General features: G+C 38.0%; 3 protein-coding genes across 8 annotated transcripts in view; 1 reads left to right on the top strand and 2 right to left on the bottom strand.

The window, feature by feature from the left end:
- banp (BTG3 associated nuclear protein) overlaps positions 1-25,346 on the bottom strand; it is a 419,239-nt gene that overhangs the window by 60,924 nt on the left and 332,969 nt on the right. The gene's annotated exons all lie outside the window — the stretch shown is intronic.
- znf469 (zinc finger protein 469) overlaps positions 1-25,346 on the bottom strand; it is a 467,804-nt gene that overhangs the window by 209,266 nt on the left and 233,192 nt on the right. The window lies entirely within an intron of this gene.
- The window catches only part of LOC147830931 (uncharacterized), a 157,419-nt gene that overhangs the window by 16,053 nt on the left and 116,020 nt on the right, over positions 1-25,346 (top strand). Inside the window, exons 2-4 of one of the 4 annotated variants that reach the window (XR_015526595.1) lie at positions 14,675-14,770; positions 18,113-18,262; positions 21,240-23,253. The exons of 1 other annotated variant lie outside the window; for it this stretch is intronic. The gene's annotated coding sequence lies outside the window, so the exon portion shown is untranslated. Of the gene's footprint in view, positions 1-14,674; positions 14,771-18,112; positions 18,263-21,239; positions 23,254-25,346 lie in introns of those variants that run through there. 2 more of the 4 variants (XR_015526596.1, XR_015526594.1) reach the window with 2 other exon arrangements.

The following is a 25,346-nucleotide window of genomic DNA, read 5'->3' as shown; positions in this document are numbered from 1 at the left end:
CAAACCATGAGTGAGATAGAGATCTCATGTCTGCATCAATCTGAACAGTGTGCTGTGTTCCTGCAATCCCCATGACTGATTATTAGTCGTATTCCCCAACTTGCAGGCACGTGCACACACAGTGCTCAACCTGTGCAGTGCACATGCCCTTTTTAGTCTTGGATAAAAAGTTCCCTTCCAAAATGATCAAAAGTGCCCCCGCGATGCGACATACCCTCCGTCCCCGCTTTACAGTACGCGCGCGACAACACCACTATTCAGTACGCGCGCGGCGACAACACCCGCTTTAGGGTTTTCCAGCTCTTTTTGATCCCCGCTTCTAGCAGCACACTCCATTTCCGCATTACTGGATCTGTAGCGACAACAGACCGCAAGGGATTTTGGCCAAGCCTGGGTTGATGGGAATTGTAGTTTCCGGTACCTCCCGTTCGCTTCATTCGCCTGAGCAAATTTTCTCAGAAGACCTATAGTTTTACCGAGACATGCGACTACGGTAATATCGTAAAAAATTTATATTGCGGTATGACGGTATTTACAATACCGTTACATCCCTAATATATATCCTTTTAAAGTCACTTTAAGCTGAATATGTGTACTAGTATCTTAAAAAGCATCCAATAAAATGTGCATGATCATGGCAAAGATAAAATAAATAATTTTTAGCATAAATGAGTTATTAAACTACTAATATGTTTAGCAATGTGTTAAAGTCTTTCTATTAAACAGAACTTGAGGAAAAATATACAGGGGTCTAATAATTCTGGAAGGTTAATAATACTGAATTCAGCTGCATGTGAAAGAACATACTGTACTGTTAGTAAGCTGAATTTGGTTTCCATGTCTCCACTGAATGATTATAAAACATTCAAGTTGATTACATTTTTTTGGCGTCAGACTAAGAAGCAGGTCAGATTGAATTAAAATGAGCTCTACTTATGCTGATTTCTATTAAAGCAAGAGCAGGTATCCAATGAAGAGGTCCAACTTTTATAAACTCCAGAAGTGCATGTGTTGTGCATTCACACCCCATGGATACACCAAGGCTGAGCTAAAATAATAGAAAATAAAACGCATTGTTCAAACCAGGTCTCAGCCTAAAATGAGTTTGACAAATACTCCAAAGGCAATATTATTAAGAAAAAAAGAAGTATAAAAGCATGGGCTATAAATATTCAGCTTCATTTTGTTTGCAGCCCATTTGTTATCTTTGTCTTTTTTAAATCTAAAAAAGTATTATTTTAAATTCTCAAAACATTCTAATATGTTTTTCTTGTCATGATCACTATTGTTTACAATCTGAGACAACGATTCAGCGTTGGTTTTAGCGATCGTGGAATCATGAAAAACTAGGGTGTCTGATTTGTTGTACACAAGGGGAAATTTATCTTTAGCTTTACCCCACAACAACATCAGCATTCACATGCAAGGCAACGCAGTTTAGTGGCCAATTCATATGAATTTGTACGATCTAATTTGTACAATTTATTACGATTTACTCATCACCCAATGACGGATGGGGTTAGGGGTGGAGTTGGGTGCCACATCTTCTTTTCAAAGTTGTACATTTTCAAATGACTGAACTATTACGAATTCGTACGAATTAGCCACTGAACTGGCAAAACGTAAAATACTTGCGTTTCCTCGTGAGATCAGGCTGTTCACATCACACATCAATTTTTATATTTGCTTTTTGCAGCCTACTATACTTCTCACCATGTATCTTTTCTAAAACAAAGTATAGTGTAAAAGTTGTTTTATACTAAGAAAACTAACAAGATTGTATTTTAATTGAACACATCACATCACATAAGGTACACCTACAGAACAGTCTATTTTGTATTGTGAAAAGGCAAAGCTGAAAATTTGTGGTTAAAGCGACACCCAGCGGTCACCAAGCTACTGGCGCACCAATTACCACCGCGGCAATTACCAATTACCAATGGCGGCAAAAGGAACAAACGAGGTAGTGACATCTTCTCTATCTAACTAGTCTTCAGTCTTTTGAATCTATCAGGTAACGTGTCACAGCGTCAGTAACCTGCTTTAATCTTATGCTTTCACGCTTGTACTTAGTCATTTTAGCAAAGACCTCAGATACTGTTTGGGTGTACACACACTAAAAACAGTTGCATTGAGCCGGGCCAAAGCACACTTGTCCCCCCTTCCGTCTCCCCCGACGGGCTGCACTCACATTACATTCGGGCCTGGGCACGCTTACGTCATCGACAATGCACTGGTCAAAAGCGCTCTAGATCAGCACAGTGGAGATTTTAGTTTTATGGTTTAAGTCATTTGACATGCAGTGGCACGCAGTCAAACATTTCGCCGAACAGATCAGCCACTTTTGACGCTCATGAACAATCAAAAAATCATTGTGCTGCAGGAATTAGGAGGTTTGCTGAAGGTGTCTTGAAGTGAGGGGTTTGTCTTTTTAATAATCTATGAATGTTTGCGTTCACTGAAAAGTAAGAATGATTAAATAATCCATATGGAACAGTCCCTTAAAAGTAACGTCTCGCTTTCAGTCTCGGGCTTTGGTGCGTTTTGCACTCACACACAAGCGTACCGCATCAAAGCCAAAGTAAACTGCGTTCAGACACACCTCTTCCAAGCGAGCCCGATTCAGAGCTCTCACACTTCTCAAACGATCTGGGAAAATGGGCCTGGGCACGGTTTGGATAGCACAGTGCGAGTAGGCCCTTAGTTAGTTCCTGTTGGTTGTCCATTTATTTATATTTATTTTTTTTATCAACCAAGTTTGTCGACGCCATTATAGTGAAACCGGTCACTGCGCCTGCGAAAAAAGTGATTGACAGGTGTGTGTAACTTTTCCTTATTTATGATTCGGTTATGGGTGAAACAGACCATGCGGGTCAGATAGTTGAAACGATAGGCTACAAATAATTAATTCATTATAAATGAACGAATTATTCATAAATTAATTCACCACCACCTACAGTGACAATGCCATCGTCCATCGTGATGTTTCACATTAAACATCGTACTGAGCCACATTGGTCGACATCACTAACCCTATAAGATATAATCTGTATTTATTTTTTTTTAACCAGCAAAAATGTCAATTTACAATTAATAAATGATCCTAAATATTTAAAACATTCAACTTATCCCCGTGTCTATTTCATGTCCCTCAAGGACCAGAGGTTTCAACCCTTGTGTAAGAACTAGTTTATTTCAGCTAATTACCATCTTTTTGGTTTTATCCAAATTTATCTCCTGTGATCTCCTTCCACACCAGTTTTAAAGCACATTTATATAACGATAGTATAAGGTTTCTTCCTCTGTTCCTGTTTTAGTCAGGAACTTTTTCTAAAAAAAAAAACACGCTCAGACAAATAGACTTGACCCATTAAGAACCAACCAATAATTGAAACCATGCAGTGCCTTTTTTTTTGTCACCACTGAACACATATCTGAACATCGAGTAGGAGCTACTAAACAAAGCTCTTGCTGATAGATGATTTCAACTCCTATTTTGTGGTTATAATAATTTACTAACCCATCTCTGCGACCAGACGAGGTGTGAGGCCGATGATTAAAAGTCCGCTGGCTGCGGAGAGTTTAACGACGCACTGCCAAACCGGTGAAATGTGGTGTGTGAAAGGCCGGTGTTATTATGGTAATAATTCAGCGCGGTCTGAAATTCTAATGGATTGGAGGCCCCTGTAAAATATGTGAACGCACGCGCACACACAAACACGCTCACTTTCTGTCACACATGCAGAACAACTAATCATCTCCTCGTCAACTTCATCCATATTTTTGGGAGACGGAAAAAAAAAAAAGGCTGCGAATAAACTGAAATGTTTTCACACAATCTGGCTCCGTTAATCTGATTCCATCCTCAAATAGGCAGCTCGGGTTGATTTCTAAACTTTTCCTTTGCTCCGATCCTGCCTGGAGTTAGACTTTGCGGTTAGACTTGTACTCTCGCGCACAGTTATGATGTTATCGCACACCGTTCCCTTCTGTGTAAACAGAAATGGCCGAATTGAAACGAAAGAGTAAATTTAGAAGCCTACAGAGGAGAAAGTAATAAAAAAATACAAAATATGCCCCTCAAACCTGCAAAATAAGTCATATTTGCTTCGTTTATGATTGACGTTTGGCCTACTTTAAAGACTTAGAAGACCAAAACAAACAGTAGACTGTCTGTTTAGCTCTTTTTAAAAGACTTGCTCAACCAAAACAACTGGCAGAGGATGTGGTCTCAGCAGGGACGTTCTACTGTTGCCCTGCTCTGACACAAAACAACCATAAAACGCAAAGTCGTAAAACGTCCACAAGCCACATAAAACTTGATATCAGCTACTACGGGCTCGAGATTATTATTCAGAAAACAGGAGTTCTGGATGTTCGGGGGTGAATTATAAAACCGCAGTGTGCTGCGGATGAGGGACGCTCTGTAGTGAAAAGCTCCCAAGAAACCCTGACTTTATGGATGCAAACATGAACACAAAGCAGTTACAACCACAATTTGTTATTGGGGCCCACAAGATGGAACAAAATAAGGCCAGTATCAATATAGAGTTGAGTTTATCAAAATGAAAAGATAGAAATGTAATTAAATATATGCATTGCGTGTTTCAAAACCAAGGCACAAAGTACAGTACAAAACCAAGATATTGCTTATTTAATTGGGGGTGCTAGGCAGAATTATCTTGGTGCCCTACCTTACTCTTAAAAGTGGAGTATTGCCATTGCAAACGGGCCCACAATGATTTTATTGCTTATTAATGCAATCAATGAAACTATTTCTTCTACTTAACTCCCTGAATGATTTGGAAATTTTAAAAAAAAGCACTGTTTTGTCAACCAGCATCTTTTGAAATTGAAGAATTAAACATTTTTTTTATTAAAGGGACCAGTGATAGCTATTTTGCGCCAGGTTTAAAACATTTTATTAATTTTCCAAAAGCAACAACTCTGTGCAGTGAAAGGACACTGAACAATAATTAATTAAATGCATCACTTAGTAATTAAATATACATTCTGAACTCATTAAAACAACAAAAAAATAAATCCATAAATCATAAAATCAAGAGGCATATCATAAATGTGGGAAATATTAATATAAAAATCATATTAGAAAAAGGGAAGCAACAAATACTGGGTTAATGTTAACCCCCAAACACAAACTGTAATATTCCCTTCAGTCCTCCCTTTTCTGTTTCTTACATTTGAGATGCAGGGTCCAGAGCTTATATTTTAGCACGTGCTTATGATTAATCAAGACTGGTCCCGCGTTAGCTATCACATGATTCGGCAATCAGCGAAATTCTATACTTACTATAAATAACCAGAGTTTTTTCACCTCTTTTTTCCTTTTTTCCTTAATAGGGCAGCAAGTGGCTAGCACTGTTGCCCTTTTAGCAAAAGTGTCACTGGTTCAAGTCCTTAATAGGCCAGTCGACGTTTCTGTGTGGAGTTTACATGTTCTCCCATGCTTCCGTGGGGTGCTCTGGTTTCTTTCCACAGTCCAAAAACATGCACTATAGGTTAATCAACTAATTCAAATTGACACTATAGTCAAGCTCTTAACCAGCTGTTTATCTCTATACAGCAATAAGCGGGAGTTCTCGAGACCTACCTGAGCTCAAACTCCCCTCTCCTCCGGCAAACGGCTCATGGATCTTATGAGCTCAGGGCTCTCTCCATTGACAGCATGCCAAACTCGCTTTATAGTCAATCATCAGCTGTGTGAACTCTTCAAACTATGATCAACTCAATTAGGACATAATTTTTATAAACATGTCTTAGGGAAAACATTACCAGTGTGTAAAATATTTCAGTGAAAGACACTTCAGTACTATTGTATTTCGGTAAAATGCATTTTAGACTAAAAAAAATGTGTCTGTAAAACCAGTAAAAAATAAAATACTTCAAACAAGTAGACAGCGTTTGTTAATCTGTAATTGCCTATTTTTGATAAATGTGCTATTAGATTGTCTTTTACATCATCATTAGCACTTAAAAGCGATGCTAAAAATTATTTTGAGCTTGTATTTTCTCGTCGCCATTTTCTCCTCAGTTTTTCTACGCCTGAAGAATAATGTTAGTTTTGTTTAATTTTCGCGGTCCAAAATAAATCAGATATATAAATGAGGCAGGCAATGAAGCAAACGCCGTAGTGGCTATATCTTACCTTGGAAGAACAAACTCGAAAACGAGAGAACAGAACGCATGAGAAATGAGTGCTACAAGCTTTGTTTATCACCTGACCTTCACATGAAAACAATTTAAACTTTAATAAAAAGAAAATATAGAAATATTTAAGTACTAAAGCACGGTCAAAGATAATCGTAAATACAAATAAAAATGATTTCAGCAAGGAAACGGCTCACACCACTAGCGGGCTATGAGGGCCCCCTCGTAGCAGCGGGCCCTAAGCAGCTGCTCAGTTTGCTTATAGGGAGGGCCGGCTATAGTGCCAACACATTCTTACTCCCAACTTATCACATATTGACCCTCGGTCAGGACCCCTTCTCGTCACTTTATGATGCTCTGTGTACCCCTTCGGTGCCGTGTTATGACACGTAGGGTTCTGAGATTTATTTTGTCATCTTAATTATGAGTCCCATTAAACCAGATGTTTTTAATTCCAATCCTCAGGACCCCTTGTCTGCACATTTTATATGTCTCTTTTACATCACACACACAAGGATCAGTTTGTGGATCTCTCTGTTAATGAGCTGATAATCAAAATCAGGTGTTTTAAGTAAGGAAGACTTACAAAATACCCAGGGCGGGGGGTCATAAGGGCCATAATTAAGAAAGTGCATTAAACTGATTGCAAGTATTTGTAAAATATGAATCATTTTATTTAATAAAAAAAAATGCATCAGAAATGCATCATACTTCAGAAATGTTTTGGAACATCCAACCCTAAACACAGTTCAGAACAACATGAACAAGCATCAGGCAAATAAAACTGGAGCCACATGTACGTAGTGCAAAAACAACTATACAGTAAAGGCAATACAAACAAGCTATGTTGCTTTCCAAGTTGTGTAAAGTGATACAAAAGCTTTATTTGATTTTGGTTTCAGAAGCTGAAAACGATCCAGCTCCCGCTCGCCCTCCAATTCAAAAAAGATGCTCCAGAATTTTAGCATGACACTATTGGTCATGAGGCACAGACCAATAGCATTTGAAAACCAAAGCTGATGCATCTGACGTATTTTATATTGACAAATGGCTGAGTTTAGTGCTAGGAGCTGGGTTACATGCTTGTAAATGTGGTCATAGTGTAACAGAAGTAAAATAGTTTGAGTGTTTACTTTAGAAAAAACATTTTTAAAGCACCTACTCCACACTAAACCCTAAACCTGCTCACTTCTGAACAATAGCATGTATGTATTGAAAAAAACAACCATATAAATGCAATACAAACAAGTCATGTCACTTTCCCAGTCTTGTGAAGCGATATAAACAAGTCATGTTGCTACCCATGTCATGTGAAGCCATACAATAGGTGTCCCAAACTACATAACTATGCACTATTCTACACCATTTTGTTGTATAAATAGTGTAAGTAGTGTTCACACTGAAAACTCTAAAAAAAAATATTAAGTGCACTATGATTACATGGATGATGCACTTATTGAATCGATAAAATGAAATGAAAGAATGGACACTTCACGCACTTAACAGTCACCACTTTCTCACGAAGGGGCGGAGCTATAGGGCACGCATGTTGGATTACTTTGTTTATTTTGGATTGTGAAAGCAGTATTCTCCCACAAGAGGTAATTATACCACCTCCCGATGGTGAATGCGGTTATACTCATGTCAGGTATTATTTGGTAGTTTGGTCATTTATTTCACTAATTTGGCAACCGTCAAACGTCATCAGGGAAACGGTTTGAATATCCGCTTAGTAAAAAAAAAGTTAGTGTTCCATTTGGGACAACACCACATACTTATACTGTGCTGTTGAGTGTGTAAATGCATAAGTACATAGTGCATGAGTGTATAGTGTGCCATTTAGGACGCAGCTAATGTCTTTATGTAAAGAACAGAGTGATTTATAAATTTTCAGTAGGTGAAAACGATTCAGTTCCTAATCCGCTGATAACCTCTGATTCAAAAAGATGATCCAGCACATTAGAGTGATGCTTTTGGTCATGAGATACAGAGGGAGATGATAGCATTTGGAAAAAGAAAAAAAAAAACTGCGACTTTAATTGAATCTGTCTGTCATGTGCTGTGTTTTATATTGACAAATGTTGGGTTCAGTGGTAGAAGCTGGGTTATATGCTCATAAATGTGTTTCTAGTGCAGTGGTTCTAGGTCTTACCCCTCACACTCTACATTTTGTTCAAGGGGATTGGGGGAGGGGTGTTTAACGGGCTCGAGAACTGGAATTGAGGGTGTACTCGCACTACGCTATCCTAACTGTGCCCGGGCGCATTTCCTGGTTCGTTTGACAAGTGTGAGTGCTCTGAATCAGGCCCAGGCATGGTTCAGCTGGCCTGCCCTGGCCCAGTTGGAAGAGGTGTACTTGAAAGATGTGTACCAGTGCACGGTTTGTTGGGTTTTGGCGAGGTAAACTTGTAGTTCCAGTGCACAGCATGCTCTCAGCAAAACTGAAGACACGGCTTCACTTTTAAGGGACTGTTTCATTCTTTTTCTTACTTTTCAATTAACGCAAACTGTCAGTTTATTAAGGATGAAACCTCTCACTCATACATGCAGCACGAGGACTCTTAGAGTGCTTTCACACCTGCCTTATATAGTTTAATTGAAAATTGCACTAGAGTTCGTTTTCCCTTTTGGTGCGGTTCGTTTGGGCAGGTGAGAATGCAGCAATCGTACTCGAGTGCGCACCAAAAGCGGACCAAATAAGCATACCGAGACCTGCTTGAAGAGGTGGTCTCGGTACGCTTTCAAACAAACCCTGGAGAGGTTCGTTTGTGGCGAAATTATGATCCATACTAAAACAGGTCCAACCGCAAAAAGTACTGTGACTTTTGGACTAATCCAGCTGCCGTAGGCCGATGCGCTGTGCATTATGGGATATGGAGGGAAAATATTTGTTGACAGCGCTTTACCAACAGAGAGAGAGAGGGGAAAACATTACCTGATGGATCGTTGGTAATATTTCCGCAAGACGACCATGTTGCAGTTTAGCTAAATTAATTCACGCCTCTTCCTGAAGTGACGAGCGATGCATTAAAACACCGTTTTCCAGCCGCAGCCGCGCTTCATTCTTGAAATGTATAGTTTGTCTAAAGCAGGGATACAATCAGTCAGCGCAGTCGTCCCTCCAGAGTAAAAACGTCATTTTGTGTCTGCCGGTTTTGTTTACTTGAGGGAGTTCACTGGCATTTTCCTGCACGTGAATTCTAACTAATCAATAAGCAATTTAGGAATTTTGTTCAACAACATCTGGCCAATGAGAAATGTGGATTTTGTCAGATGACTGCATTTTGGTTTATTTCAACTGGTTCGGACCAAAGCCAGCAGTGTGGTGTAAAAACGACCCAAAGACGGCAGAAGAAGCAACAATGTATCATTTATTGCCCTTGGTCCGGACCAAATGAAGCGAACTACAGATGTGAAAGCACCTTTATGATAAATTATGAGCTTCAAAAGTTGTGTATCTGTTTAGGGAAATATTTGACTGTGTGTCACTGCATTCCAAACAACTAAAAATAATAGAAAACAGCATAACTAAAGCAATCTCCACTGTGCTGAGCGAGAGTGCTTCTCTTGCTGTTAAACTGAACAGTCGCATCACCGATGACGTAAGCATGCTCCAGCTCAGAAGGTAAAGATGAAGTGTAAGTGCAGGCTGTCGAGGGAGAGGGGAGCGGGGGACAAGCAAGCTTCAGCACAGTTCAAGTCAACTGCACCTAGTGCGAGTACTCCGAGAACCACTGCCCTAGTGTAACAAAAGTAACGTAGATGGACAGTTTATTTCAGAAAAAACTCACACCCTAATAACAACAAAAAAATATTACCAAATATGTCATTTAATCATAATGATAAAACTGCAGACGTCTTTCATGTCAGCATATCGACGCCAAAGGTTTCTCTTCTTAAATCAACTAGTTGAGAGAGAGTAAATAGTAAGTAAACTTAAATTTTTTGGGTGAACGATATCTTTGAGAAGTTGAAACATGGTGATTTCTGATTGATTGAATGTCAATTTTACGTTGAGCCTAAAATTGCCCTGCAGGAAAGAGATTTATCATCATTATCTTATACCTAAAATAATTTGCTTCATTTATCACTCTTCAACTTGTCCAATGTTCTGCAAAATGAGATTTACAGTAGTCATGTCTGTCACGGGAACAGACACGACCTCCTGTTGTGACAGACAGGGAGGCCTTTCTCAGGCATGTCAGTCAGCGCGCTCTCGTCTGTAAAGAGGCCAGAACAGCACCACTTTTCCAAAAGAAGAGGGGAAAAGGCCATTGCGTAAGTACTTGACCGCACTTCTTTGATCGCGCCGTGACTGGTTTGATTGACAGGAGACTCTGTCAGAGGCCTCTCTATATATATTGAACACAACATTCCTTATTCTGAGACAGTGTCCTTCTGTCAAGGACCATTACTGTCCGTGAGGGTACTTGCATATTACCTGGAGCCAGGTTTACAGGTCTTTCTGGGTTCTGGCCGATGATGGACACTCTGACAATCGCAGGAGACTGAGGCCCTGTTCTTCAGACCTCTCTATCTAATGAAAGATTCCTGTTTGCAGTGTGCAAATTATACTTTGGCGTTATACATATTTATATACTTATATATATATTTTAATAGATTACATATGTATAAGTCAGTGAACAAAGCAAAATATGATTTTATTACTACTGTTTCTAGTCCAAATTCTTAAATCAAGAAGCATTTTTAGGCAATTAAAATTTGTTTTTAGTGTTGGGCAATGATATATATATATATATATATATATATATATATATATATATATATATATATATATATATATATATATATATATATATATATATATATATACATACACATATATTATAATAATGGATATTAAATTACTGAAATTTACCAGAAATTAAAATTTAGAACATTTCTGTAATTTAATATCCATTATTTAATGGGGATTTTTTTTTTGTATCCCAGCCCCTATCTTCACTGTATAGTAATGTATAGTAATATGCATAACTATATATGTATATGTATATATATATATATATATATATATATATATATATATATATATGTATATGTATATATATATATATATATATATATATATATATATATATATATATATATATATATATATATATATATATATATATATATATATATATATATATATATATATAACACATACATAAATATTACACACACACATATGCATATATTCACACTCACACACACACACACACACACACACACACACACACACACACACACACACACACACACACACACACACACACACACACACACACACACACACACACACACACACACACACACACACACACACACACACACACACACATTTTTTCTAAAACAAGCTAAATTATCAGGCAGTGGGGTAAATTTCTTTTACTTATTTCATACAGAAAACAAAATTATTTCCACTTGCCCCATTTTGCTTGTTTGAAGTAAATAAATAGATTCATTTTTAAAACAAAATGTTGGTCTCCATCTGCACAACCCCATGCAGCTCATAATAATGTGGAGATCTGTGGAGAACCGTTTCCTCCGGCCCAGAAAGCGTAAAACCATGCCAACTTTGGTTTTGAACTGTCAACAAAAGATTCCATGATATCGATTTAAAGCCGTATTCATAAATTATTTACAGTATGAAATTAGCATGTTAGGATGAATATATTTTGTTTTAAATATTTTCTACCACAGAAGACGATTAAATGTGGAAGTTATGCATTTTCAGCTCAACAAGTTTTTTATTTTTAATTTAATATGGAGCAGATTGTTCTGTGGGAAACGTGCCAATGCCACAGAATGTATCATCTCTGGATTCATGTTTGAATTTGTCAAAGTGGAAACAATTTCAATAACATCACAGACATGCTTAAGAAGCAGAAAAAAAAATACAAATTCCATGGGAAGGATACAATAACTAGCTTTACAGTAAAAGTCTTATGGTTATTCTCAGCATCACTTATAATCACATTTTAAACTATTGACAGTAAGGGAGCTAAAATGAAAACATAACTATCTACATGTCAAAAAGGTACAATTTTAGAGGAATTCACAAATCCACATTTAATCTTTCGATTAATACTACTGATAACAACTACAATTACAATACTGCAGTAATTAAAAAAAAATTATATGAGAAAAATAACTATTTATAATAGTAATAGTAGAAAGAGTAACATTACTGCTATATTGTCATACTCAATGTCATAGCAGTAACTGATGTTTTGGTTACGTTTCCTTATTAAAATGAAAACATTTAAAAACGGACTCAAAGGAGAAAAAAGTTGGGACAGTATGGAAAACAAAACATACATTTATATAAAAAAATAAATAAATAAAAAAAATTTTGGTTCTTGCACACATTTAAAAAAAGTTGGAACAGTAAAGCATTTACCACTTTGTAATGTTACCATTCCTTTTCATAACACAGAGTGCTCAGCCTCTAAGCGTCTTGTAAGTGATGAAATGTTTCAAGTGTCATTTTGTCTTGTACTACCTGCAACCAAGTCTTAAGGTGGGCAGCAGTACAGGTTTTTTGTTGTCAAAAATGGACTACACATTCTCTTTTTAAGACAGGTCGGGACTGCAGGCAGGCCAATCAAGTACCTTTATTCTCTTCCTCCGCAACCGGGACATTATAATGTATGCAATATGTGGTTTTGCATTGTTTTGCTGAAATATGCAAGGGCTTCCCTGGAAAAGGCAGCAGCATATTGTGCCCTAAAATCTCCATGTACTTTTCAGCATTAATGGTGCCATCACAGAAGTTCAAGTCACCTTTGCCAAGGGCACTGACACAACCCGATACCATAACAGACCCTGGTTTTTGGACTTGTTGCTGGTAATAAGTCGGGAGGATCCTGTTCTTCTTTGTTCCAGACCACATGGTGTCAGTTTTTTCCCCCAAAAAAATACCTAAAAGAATGATTTATCTAACCAAAGTACACGTTTCCACTGTGTGAGGGTCCATCCCAGATGCCTCGGAGCTCAGAGAAGTCAACGATGCTTCTGCACACAGTAAGTGTTTTTTTTTTTTTTGCACATTAGTTTAAACTGCCATTTGTGGATGTAAAAATGTATTGTGGTACTTCACAAAGGTATACCAAAAGTAGTCCTGAGCCCATGTGGTGAAATTGCTTAGTGTAGATGAATTCTGATTCTTGACCTGAGGGTTCGGAGGATCATGGTTGTTCAGCTTAGGTTTGCGCCCTAGTCATTTACGTATTGAAATTCCTCCAAATTCTTTGAATCTTTTGATTATGTTCTTCACTGTTGAAGGTGAAATATCCAAATGTCTTCCAATCTTTCTGAGGAATATTGTATTTAAACATTTCAATATGTTTCTCACATATTTGTTGGCAAATTGGAGATCCTCAGCCCATCTTTGCTCCTAAAGGACTAGACCTTTCCCGGATGCTGCTGTTTCATCAAATCATAATTACAATCACCTGTTGTCATCACCTGTTTCAAATCACATCATTTAACCAATTTACCTGATTACTAGCCTTAAATTGCTTCTGTACCAACTTTTTTTTGGAATGTGTTGCAGGTCTAAATGACAGGAAAGGATGTATATTTACAATTAAAATAAAGTTAACCAGACAGAAGATAAAATGTGTTGTGCTCATATTGTCTGCAATGAAATTAAAGTCAAAGTAGATTTGGAAATCACTACTTTTTTTTTATTTGCATTACCATACTGTCCCAAAATTTTCTTTGTAAATTAATTGTCAATTCTTATTGCTATTTTTATTATCCATACAAGTCCAGCATTATAAAAATACAAATTGTTATTTCATAAAATCACATCTAAATACAATAATTAATTAATAAAAACTACTTAATTACTTTAATTGCACATATGATTTTTATTTATTTTTTTAAACAAATTGTTTGATTTAACCGGGGAAAATGAAGTGAAAACCCATCACTGAAATCTACAACACTCACAAGTATCTTACCCAGCCTGCAGGTCCCAGCATATCTAAAAATATACAGGAAATCTCAATAAATACATAAATAAGTAGAAGCTGTTTCCCTTGGCATGTGGGTATGTTTGGGAATATTTCTGTATATTTAAACTGCCACTCGAAGCTCCTGGATGGATGGTTATTTGAGGAGAATTCTATACCCCCCATTCATGAGCACAGACCTCAGTCACACAAGCGGGAATGAATCGGGGTCTTTGACAAGGTAAATCAAATCAGCACCGCTATTGATTTATGTAACGCAGTGCTTCAGACTCTATTGGCTTTTCTCACAAATTGAGTTCCAAAAGTAATTGTCTTACGATTTCTTTGGAACATTAAAGAAACATTACAAAAATAGCAGAGGTTCATTGGTCACCTCGGGTTGTTTTGGGTCTGTTTGGCAGCCAATCGACAAGGAGTATAATTGAGTGTTGGTGCTTTACGAGTGTTCATAATACTAATCCATGAACTTCCTATGCCAATTTCCCTTCTCTTGTTTTTTTCTGTGTTTTTGTTCTGTTCAGGCCAAAGTACGACAAAGAGGGGGGGAAAAAATCTAATGGAAACGTCCAGGGACATGTTTTAAATTAGACTTTTTCTTTGACAGTGAGAATGAAAATGTGAGTGTATTTACAGAGTCAAGAGAAGCTGAAGGTGACATAACACAAAAGCCAAGGCCAATTCCTTCACATCTTGTACCAGTTACCTATATATACATACAGTGGTGTGAAAGTTTCTGCCCCTTTAGTGAGGTTTTGTTTTGGTTTAATCTATTTCTTTTGAATGTTTTAGTTCATCAAACAAATTTAAATATTTGTCAAAGTTAACCAAAGTAAATGCAGTATGCAGTTTTGAAATCAATGTTTTTATTTTTAATAGAAAACAAAATGCTAAATTTTAATCGCCCTGCATTCCCAAATCACAAGTACATGCAGTTCACAGATTTATCTCATTAAGTCCTTGTTAGATGGAGTTTTTGGTAAAGTGTCTGGTGCATATACACTACTTGACAAAAGTCTTGTCGCCTATGCAAGTTTCAGGAACAACAAATAATAACTTGACTTATAGTTGATTATTTGTTATCAGAAGTGGCTTATATGAAGATCTCTAGATAACGCTTATTTTACCAAAATAAAATATGATCATGCCTTGATTTTTAATTGTTAAATTAGGACAGTAAGGTCAGACTTTGCTAAGACAAGACTTGCCACTCAACAGTAACAAATGTCCAGTATAGAATATAAAGTCATGCTGCAGAGGAAACAATGAATATTGTGTACGCCTTCCATGAGCTTGGAGGACTGCATCCATACATCTCTGCAATGACTCAAACAACTTATTAATAAGTCGTATGGAATGGCAAAGAAAGCATTCTTGCAAGACTCCTAGAGATCAACAAGATTCATCTTCAATACCTCCTCCATCTTACTCCAGACATGCTTAACATTCATGTCTGGTGACCGGACTGGCCAATCCTGGAGCAACTTGACCTTCTTTGCTTTCAGAAACTTTGATGTGGAGGCTTAAGTATGAGAAGGAGCGCTATCCTGCTGAAGAATTTGCCCTCTCCTGTGGTTTGTAATGTAATGGCCAGCACAAATGTCTTGATATCTTTAGACTTTTGATGTTGCCATCCACTCTGCAGATCTCTTGCACGCCTCTAACCATGATTTTTCCTTTACCAATCTTGACTGATTTCTGTGAGAATCTTGGGTCTATGCGAGTTCCAAAAGGTCTTCTGTAGTATTTGTGATGACTCTGATGCAGTTCAATGAATAAAATGTTTAAAAATCTACCTTCTGACACTTTTTCAAGTCATTAATTAGAAGTTATTATTTGTTGCTCATATAACTGGGATAGACCACAAGACAGGTAGCGTAGAGAGAAGAGTGTTTCTAAAGGTGTTTTTTGTCAAGCCCCCTCACCCATGTCAGGCACACTTCAGAAATGCACTTGTTTTGTTCTTTTCTAGAGATGTGGAGGGATTGTAAGAAAGTGTCTGGTGCAAATGTGCACAACTGGTGCAAGTGTTGGTTAAAGTATCAGAGACAAAGTGTGTTTACTAGGTGGTTTGTCAAGCTCACTCAGACTCAGATTTGCATATTGTTTTGAGGTTTCCATGTAGTATGGGGGGTATAGTCTTTATTTTGGGATCTAGGACTGTAGGCAATATTTCGGAGGGGTGCAAGATGATTGGAATTAAGGGCTTCAATAGCTTGTGGGAAGTAATCGCTTGTCTATCCAAGTGGGCCTAATACTTTATTCCTGATGGCTAGAGTTGGAAGGGGCTGTGGAAGGGATGGGCAGAGTCTTTTACAATACTGATAGCTTTGCTGGAAGACTGTGACAGGAAAATGTCCTGAATGGAGGAGAAAGGACCACCAATGATCTTCTCAGCTGTCTTCACTGTCTGCAAGAGGATCTTAGTCAACCTTAATGGTTCCCCTGTAAAAAGTGGTATGGATGGGTGTAGGGAGGCTTGCCCTTTTCAGTAGAAAGCATAGCTGTTGTTGTGCCTTCTTGGAGAGGGACATGGTGTTGATGTTCCAGCCGAGATCCTCTGTGATGTGCAGCTTCTGGAATTTAGTGTTGCTGACTCTACAATTGAGCGGTCGATGGTCATTGGGGGGTGGTAAACAAAGTTTCTCCTGAGGTCCATCCCAACCTCCTTTGTCTTTTCCACTTTGAGGGACAGGTTGTCAGTGCCACACCATTCAGCCAGCTGTGCCACAAACTTGAAGCTGTGGTTGGAGCTGAACTTGACATTGCAGTCGTGAGGCAGCAACATAAAGAGCAGTGGGGCACCTCTCCACAGACTTGTGGGGCACCTGTAATCAGTGTGGTAGTGCTCGAGTGGTTGTGGAACACATGGGCTGACTTGAAGTCTTCCAGTTAGAAAGTTCAGGATCCAATTGCAGAAGGGGGTTTTAAGGCAAAGCAGGTTGAGTTTATTTATTGAGCTGTTGTGGGATTATGGTGTTGAATGTTAAGCTAAAAAGTTAAATGAACAGCATTCTGACATTGTAAAGAATGACATGTTTTTCAAACAGAAATATGTAGTGTAGCAGTATTGAGATGTGTGGAAATATATTGAAACTATATATTGGGCACCCTCTCTTGTGTGGATATCAAAACCTGTCGTCAGTTAATGACTGATTACAACACGAAGTTGGTTTGAGTAACTCGCTAAACCTTAATTCTAACACAGGTACAACTAATCATGACAATGACATTTAAGAGTTTTGTTTCTCCATATTGTGAACCTGAAAGTAGCAACATAGTAATCTCATAAGAACTTCTGGACAAGCCTGAATCATTTTGGAAAAATATGCCGTGGACAAATGCCACAACCATAGGTGCTTTGCATGAGGGAAGAAGAAGAACAGCATTCCAGGACAAGAACTTACTCCCTAATGTAAAACATAGTGGAGGGTCCATCATGCTGTGTGGATATATGGCAAGCACAGGTACTGGAAACCTTGTCAGAGTTGAAGGTCACATGGATTCCACCCAGTATCAGCAAAATCTAAAGTACAATGTTCAAGAATCAATCAAGTTGCATCAGGGTTGGACATTTCAGCAGGACAATGACCCAAAGCACCGTTCCAAATCTACTAAGGAATTCATGCTCAGACATGATACGATGGTCTAGAAAGGCCATCCCAGTCCCCAGACTTGAACATAAGACAATCCATGGGTTGATTTGAAAAGGGCCATTCATTCTAAGCACCCTTCAAACCAGACTGAACTGGAAATTTAAGGAAGAATGGTCCAAAATGCCTTATCCTTGACTATAAGCAGCATCTGCAGGCAAAATTTCAGCAAAAGGTGGCTGTACAAAAAAATAAATGTCCTTTTTTTTTGTTCGGGTGACAAATTTATGCACTGAAAGACTTAAATTGCATTGCATCTGTTGATTAAATAAGTATTATGTCAGTACTGAAATGTTGCTTTTTGCCTAGGGTATAAAATGTATCCAAATGAAATTCCTGATTTAAAAGGCCAGCAGGCTATGGCTTGCAGTTATGAAAATGATCAAGGGTGGCCAAACTTTTGCATAAAACTATCTGGGGCAACCATAAACATTGACCAGGCTGATCTCACGAGAAAACGTAAGTATTTCACATTTTCCCAGTTTAGTGGCTAATTCGTACGAGTTCAGTCGTACGAAATTGTACAATTTTAAAAAGGAGGCTTGACACCTAACCCCACCCCTAAACCCAACCGTCACTGAGTGATGAGCAAATCGTAGTAAAATGTACCAATTAGATCGTACGAATTCATACGAATTAGCCACAAAATAGAAAAGTCAAGAATTGGCGTGAGATTGAAGGTCTAAAGAACCTACTTTGTTTTTTGTACATAATTTGCATCTCACTGTACTGACCTATGCATAAAAACAAAGCAATCTTTGTGCTTAAAGTTCAAAAAGGCTTTGCAGGACATTAAGATGTTTTTTTTTTTTTTTTAAATGCAAGAACCATGCTGCCCGTAAAACACAATCCAGTCCAAAAGCGGCTCTGTGAGTCGCCAAGTTTAAGCTTTGCTTTAATTTGGAAAGTAATGTCTGTGCGAAATGACATAATCGACACTACTTTCTAGTTGCATCTTTTATCAGCAGCACTTTCATCACAGATGCATTACAGCGCATTTAATGACGGCCATAAATAAAGCTCAACCTTTCGTATTCAAAGCCACTACTCATAAAGACTGCATTTCACCAGGCGAACTGAAATGAGCTCCAGCTTTGACTCTGATACAACATGAAGTCTCTGACAAGGGATATGCTTCAACTGAAGTCTGGATAATAACACAGTGAAGCAAAACCTGTAAGGATTCCTGATGTGTGAGGAGTTCCTGGATTAATAATGAACATATGTCCGCTTCTTTCGGTGGCTGTGCTTCAGGATTAGGAGAAGCGCTCTCATGGAAACACTTCTGTTCTTCTTTCCACTCACACTTAAGCCCCTTCCACTTGCCTCAAATCAGCAGTCACATATTTCAACTGCTATTTTTCTTTCGACGGGAACCATCGAGACTGGATGATAAACAAGGCGTAATGTACGAATTGGGAGAAGACGTCGGTTTCTGGCTCGGCTGTACAGAACTAACTTTCCACAACAATCCTGACACACCGCCGCAGTCTCCACTGAACTGTGTCTTGGGTGGCCAAATTGGTCTGCGTAGTCATACGGACAGCCCTAAAGAGATGCGCAGGCACATTCGTAATATTTTCAGGTGCTTGTTTTGCTGTTGCCAGTGATTTAATCTGCTGAAGTGATCATAATATGTGATTAAAGGCACGTCAAATATCAAATATCTTCCCAATCTATCTGAGCATCTCAACATATTTCCATTCCAGGGTGCGTCTTAAAACCAGCTCTAAATTGTCAAAGTTACACAATATATTAAGGGATTTTATTGTCATTATTCCTGTTAAAATGATGTTCAAAAGGTAAAAATTATTGATGCACCTTGTTTTTCTCCTAAAGTGATGAGTCCAAATGACCTAATGTTATACTACTACACTTACATTTTCAGTTAAAACATTTGTAATAGTTTTATGTAATTGCAATGGTTTTAAATCAACAAATATGGATTGGAATAGACTGACTAAAATGGATCTCAGAGGTCCATTTTAGTATTACCAGGGTTCATACAATTTTTACTACTACAATTCAAATGACGTTTCCAAGACTTTACTATCTAAATATACATGATAAACAAAGAAAAACAATGCATGTTCAAAGATATTACTGCACATCATAAAACATGCAGTATTCTGTTTCAGGGTTTCTGCAGGTATCATAGTCAATTTTAAGACTTTGACCATTTTGAATTAAACTTTAGACTTATACAAGGCTTTTGCTTGCCATCAAATATATTTATTTCTTAGCAACATACTTTAATGTGTCAAAAAATACACGTTTGTATACACGTTTTTCAACATGATATTTTGTTTTGACAAAAAATTACAAGTTTAAAGTGTTAAAAGTATATTTATTTTGGAGAATAACATAAAGGATGAAATATATATATATATATATATATATATATATATATATATATATATATATATATATATATATATATATATATATATATATATATATGTGTGTGTGTGTGTGATGGCTTTGGTGCAAAATGATAGACTATAACTTTTATTCAACCTAATGTGTTTCTGCCATAAATCCTTAAGATTCAGGCCTATTTATAAATATGTCTACTCCCCCTTCTGTAAAAACTTGATATGAATGGAAAATAATGTAAAGGGATATATTGCTCTTATTTTCATGAGGAACTGTGTGATTGAGTTTTTTTTTCCTGGGAATTGGGGAATTTATTTGGAGGAATTACTGTGAAATATCTCTAAAAGCTGTTGTAAATTGCATTTCTTTGCAATAAAAAACTTATATATGAGCTTAAATATTAAAATAAAAGGTTTTATTAAGATTGATTTGTGTTTGGAGGGATGTCAGCCTAATTGTGTAGCTTTTCTTGGGCAAAAAAGACCTGATAAAAATGATTTAAGACGCATAACACAATATTTCAGGGAATTTAAGACTAAGTCCTAAAATTTTGTTCTTGAAATTTAAGACATTAAGACTTCAAGACGCCGCAGACAGCCTGCTATTTGGTTTAAATTAATCTTTATAAATACGTAAAATTATTTTAGATAATTTCATTCACATGAGAACAGCAGGCACGAATGGCACTCGTGAGAGAAATTTGATATCTGAAAAAGCATATACATTGATCTCTGGTGGATTCACTAAAAACAAAAACTTAGAAAAAAAAATTAAATAAAAAAAAAAATTTACATCCTAGGATGTTTTTTGGCACTCCAGAAACTTATATAGGGGTACATTTTCAGAATGAGCCTGGGTTTGCGTTTCTGTGATTGTTATATAAAACCAATGTATCACCCCTTGAGACATAAGCTATTGGACAGAGAAAAAAAAGCTTCAAGACGTTAGAACTACATAAAAAATATAAAGTTTCAACAAAAGCATTTTCCATAGGTCTAACAATAACAGTTTATGGCACATAATTGTCCTTGTGTAGAAATAAGTGCATCTTTTTCTCCAGGAACATTACCACCGTCATTCCCATAGGAAAAAGCATTTCACAGATTGTCATTTTGCTCAATTTGGATGTGTATTGGCAACCCTGACCAGCAGAGAAAGCTACTTGGCTTCGAAGTAACTTCTGTGTGAGATCGACAGTGGACTTATTTCCTAATGCTGCTATTGTGATAGCACCTTGAATCTTGCACTGCCATAAAAATCCTGTGAGTTCAATAAAGAAAACCACAAAAAGAAGGCCAGCAAAGATGTCACAAAGTGGCATCATTTTTGACTCCAAGCAAAACCAATACAGGATTTGTTTTTCTTTTTTTTTTTTTGGTATGTTTTCCACTGAGGTGAAGGAGGGAAGAATCGCTCCATTTCCATCAATCCACGGCACATCTTTACTCAGTAGGCCTTCCCGTCCACAGAAGTCATAGCCGAGGGGTGAGTGCATCTTTAGCTTGCCCTCAAAACTCAAACACTGCTTTCTTTTCTCCTTCCATAGCTTCTGGCACCTCTTTGTGTTTCTTTGAGATGGGAAAAGGATATGTGACCTGTTTCCCAGTCTTGACATTTGTTTGCCATTTGAATGACATTCGGGATTCATCAAAAGCCAAGGATACCTCACGTACGATTAGCAGAGCAAAAGACTCAACGGGAGGCGAGACTTCAAATGCAAGTTCTTTTTTTTTCTCTCTCTCTCTTCTAGCTCTCAAAACTTATATTTTTCTTGGTCTGCATGAAATGAAAACAAAGCCATATGGATGCATCTCAAGCATGTCCAATATCACTTCCATTCATTCAGTATAGAGCCCGCAAATACAGAAGCCAAAACACTCTGAAAACTTTCCACACACTCTTTTTTTCATTTACTGAATCCCAGTCAGACTATCAAAGATTATTCCACTTTTTTCTGCGAACAATCTCCTTATTTTCCCCTTGCGTAATATGCCTCAATAATATGTTCTCTTCCCACAGAACTCCCCGAATATCCCACAACATACTTAATTCCAGAGACACTTCCAAATACTCCATAGTATTTACATGACTCGACTGCGGAGATTTCGGTTTGCTTCTTTTAAACCAAATCTAGAGGTGAGTCAGTCATATCATATACCAAAACACTGACCCAACACATCTGATGTCACTCGATGTCAGCACGTCTTCTAGCAATTTCCACATAAATTATGAATTTTTTGTATCCCCAGAGCTCTATTAATAAAACACGGTTGTAGTTTTAGGAGTATCGCAACCGCAGTAGGGTATCATTACGGACCAGAATGGTAATGGAAAAAAGGAATCTTTTTCTCCTACAAATAACATCAGAACCATTCCACACTTCAATAGCTCCATATGTTCTACATAAAATCCCATTCCAGAGACATGTGCTAACCGAGCACCATCTCCTGACATAAGTGCTCGTCTCAAAAGCCTTGTTTTTCATCTGACGTCCCCTTGTAGGATATTACCGCGTAATGGCTGCCGGCTTACCGGTGATGTATGACTTCAGATGACACATCCATAGCTCTGTTTGCACCTGCGGGAGGTTTGAGAACATGAAATGTTGTTGTACTCTTGAGTACTTCAGGTCCTGGATCATCTGGAGATGTTTGTGCAAACACTGGAGATAGTGTGATTCATCAAGAATAGGATGTTGGAGATTCCTCTGCATTAAAACATCATCAAACCACAAGGTCCAGAGATGCGCGAGCTGCTGTGGGGATTGCTTCCCTGACGGTGTGATTCATGGTGAGGTGTGGGCTCTTGGGATGAGCTGAGCAGACATGGACACCAGCTGCAACCTCAGCTGGAGAAGCCGGAGGATCATGGTTGAGAGAGAGAGAGAGAGAGAGAGAGAGAGAGAGAGAGAGAGAGAGAGAGAGAGAGAGAGAGAGAGAGAGAGAGAGAGAGAGAGAGAGAGAGCGAAACGTGTGCCATACAAGACAGAGTAAAATACAATGTTTACTCTTGGAGATCATGAACACAGTTTGTTGGGATGCACCAAAAAAGGATAATTCTGGGCCCAAACGCAAAAAAAAAAAAACCTCTCCTATATTTTGAATTTGGACAGAAATATCTAATTTAATCCCTTATACTGGATCTTTAATACACTTCAAGAGTTGACATTTAGCTGATGGTTGATTATTAAGCTTGTTTGGCATGCTGTCACAGGAGACAGCCCTGAGCTCAAAAGATCCGAGTCTGGGGCTCCCGTCCCTTTGCAAGGCGAGAGGGAAGTTTGAGTTCAGGTAGAGATCGAGAACTCCCCTGCTGTAGAAGCTAATAAACAGATAATGGTTGCTCTTAGAATATAACTAAGTGCATGTCTATGGTGCTGATTTGAATTAGTCAATTAACTTAAGTTGCATGTTTTTGGACAGTAGGAGGAACCGAGGCACCCGGAGGAAATCCTACGTGAGCACGGGGAGAACGTGCAAACTCTGCACAGAAACGTCGGCTGCCAGAGCCAAAGACATTCATGCTGTGAGGCAACAGAGCTAATCACTGGGCCACCGTGCCACCAATCTAGGATAGGAAGAGGGGATTCTTCAAAACGAAGATGACTGTGGTATGAAACCTGGAGCATTTATAGTGGCTTAGGAGTCGTCTGATTGGTGAAGAATAAATTTAATAATGCGGGGCCAGCTGCAAGCAATCATAAGCACGTGATCCTCTCAAAATTAGTTTATAAATAAAACTTCAGACAACTACTGTATAAGCATTCATAAATTTCATTTGATGCCACTAGTAGCACAAAAATCACTTTTTTCCCCTGTAGCAATTTTTTAACATTATCAAACTGCTGCGCACAGACATTTAAAGATGTTTATTCAGAGACGTTGTTTTCCCAGAAGACTCGGGCATACATTAGGCCCAATTAGCGGCTTCAGTAGTGACGGCTGTCTCGGAGTCAGTAGGACCATCCAAAAGCGCACACACACATGCAAAACAGCTGAACAAACAGACGATACATTACAGAGCCATTCAATGAAGCTGCCTGCTCTGCACGCTGAGCCCTGATGTCATTTAATGCAACCGCATAATACACAAAAAGAAAAACTAGTTCGCCGCTGATGAATCAAAACTTGGATTATAGGAACTGGGACGTTCGTTTTTTCCACAGCCTCCAACATTTGCCAGAGTTCCTTTTGCTTTTTGACATTTTCCACTGACTGGCCTGTGGAGTTTCTTGATTTTTTTAGTTTGAACGGATCAGGTTTTGACCCAAACCGAAGTCATGGTCCATTAGGGCATATTAACAACATCGCACCTTCCAATCCTGTGATAATCCCAGGCAACTTTATATTCTGCATGCGCAGAGCTTAGAGCCCATAATAACCCCCTCACACATGCTAGCAGACAGAGCCTGTTACTCAAATTCACACGAACCGCAATTGCACCCCAGTTACCAATACATGTACATGTGCCCCATATGTCAGCGTGTAGACGTGCACACCAGAGAGTCCCCAACGCACAGCTTGTATTTTAGTTTTGGGTTAGGGGAATTGAGTATTGCTAAAAATTAATGTCCATGCCTGTTTCGGCAAACGTGTTTGTTTACCTATTGTAAATCTGCTTAGTATATCGTATAACTTGTTGAAATGGGCCCAGCTCTGCATCAACATGAGCCACCATCAATGTGCTATGTGCTTAGTGACCCTTTTACACACTTTCTTGAATAAGCATACAAGCCCTAACGTTTACAATGCAAAACTGTAAAACTCAACTTCGAGCAAAACAATTTCCAACTTCCATAATCAGACGTTTATGAGGAAAACAGGATTTGATTTTGTCCTTTGGGAACGTTCTATGGGGTGCATACCAGAATGAAGGCATTGTTTGGAGGGGAGGTGTTGAAAACGGGGGCAGGAGGTCAACGTTTTCCTGGTAAACATATTAGATGTCTCAACTAAATCATCTTTCAACCTTGTCAGTTTTATTAACCATGCACGTTATTTACATTGCTAAATAGTAATTAGGTTGGTCGCTGAGGTATTGTAATAATGAGCGTTGCAATATAACAAAATAACTCATATTTATTAACAAATGAGTACTTAGCAAGACATTTGCGGTCATGTTTACATACATATTTTAGCCAACACAATGTACACCATTTTATTAAGGG

Source organism: Danio rerio, chromosome 25 (assembly GCF_052040795.2).
Source record: "Danio rerio strain M-AB ecotype USA chromosome 25, GRCz13ab, whole genome shotgun sequence".
NCBI lineage: Eukaryota > Metazoa > Chordata > Actinopteri > Cypriniformes > Danionidae > Danio > Danio rerio.
This window is presented reverse-complemented; position numbering and strand designations above follow the sequence as displayed.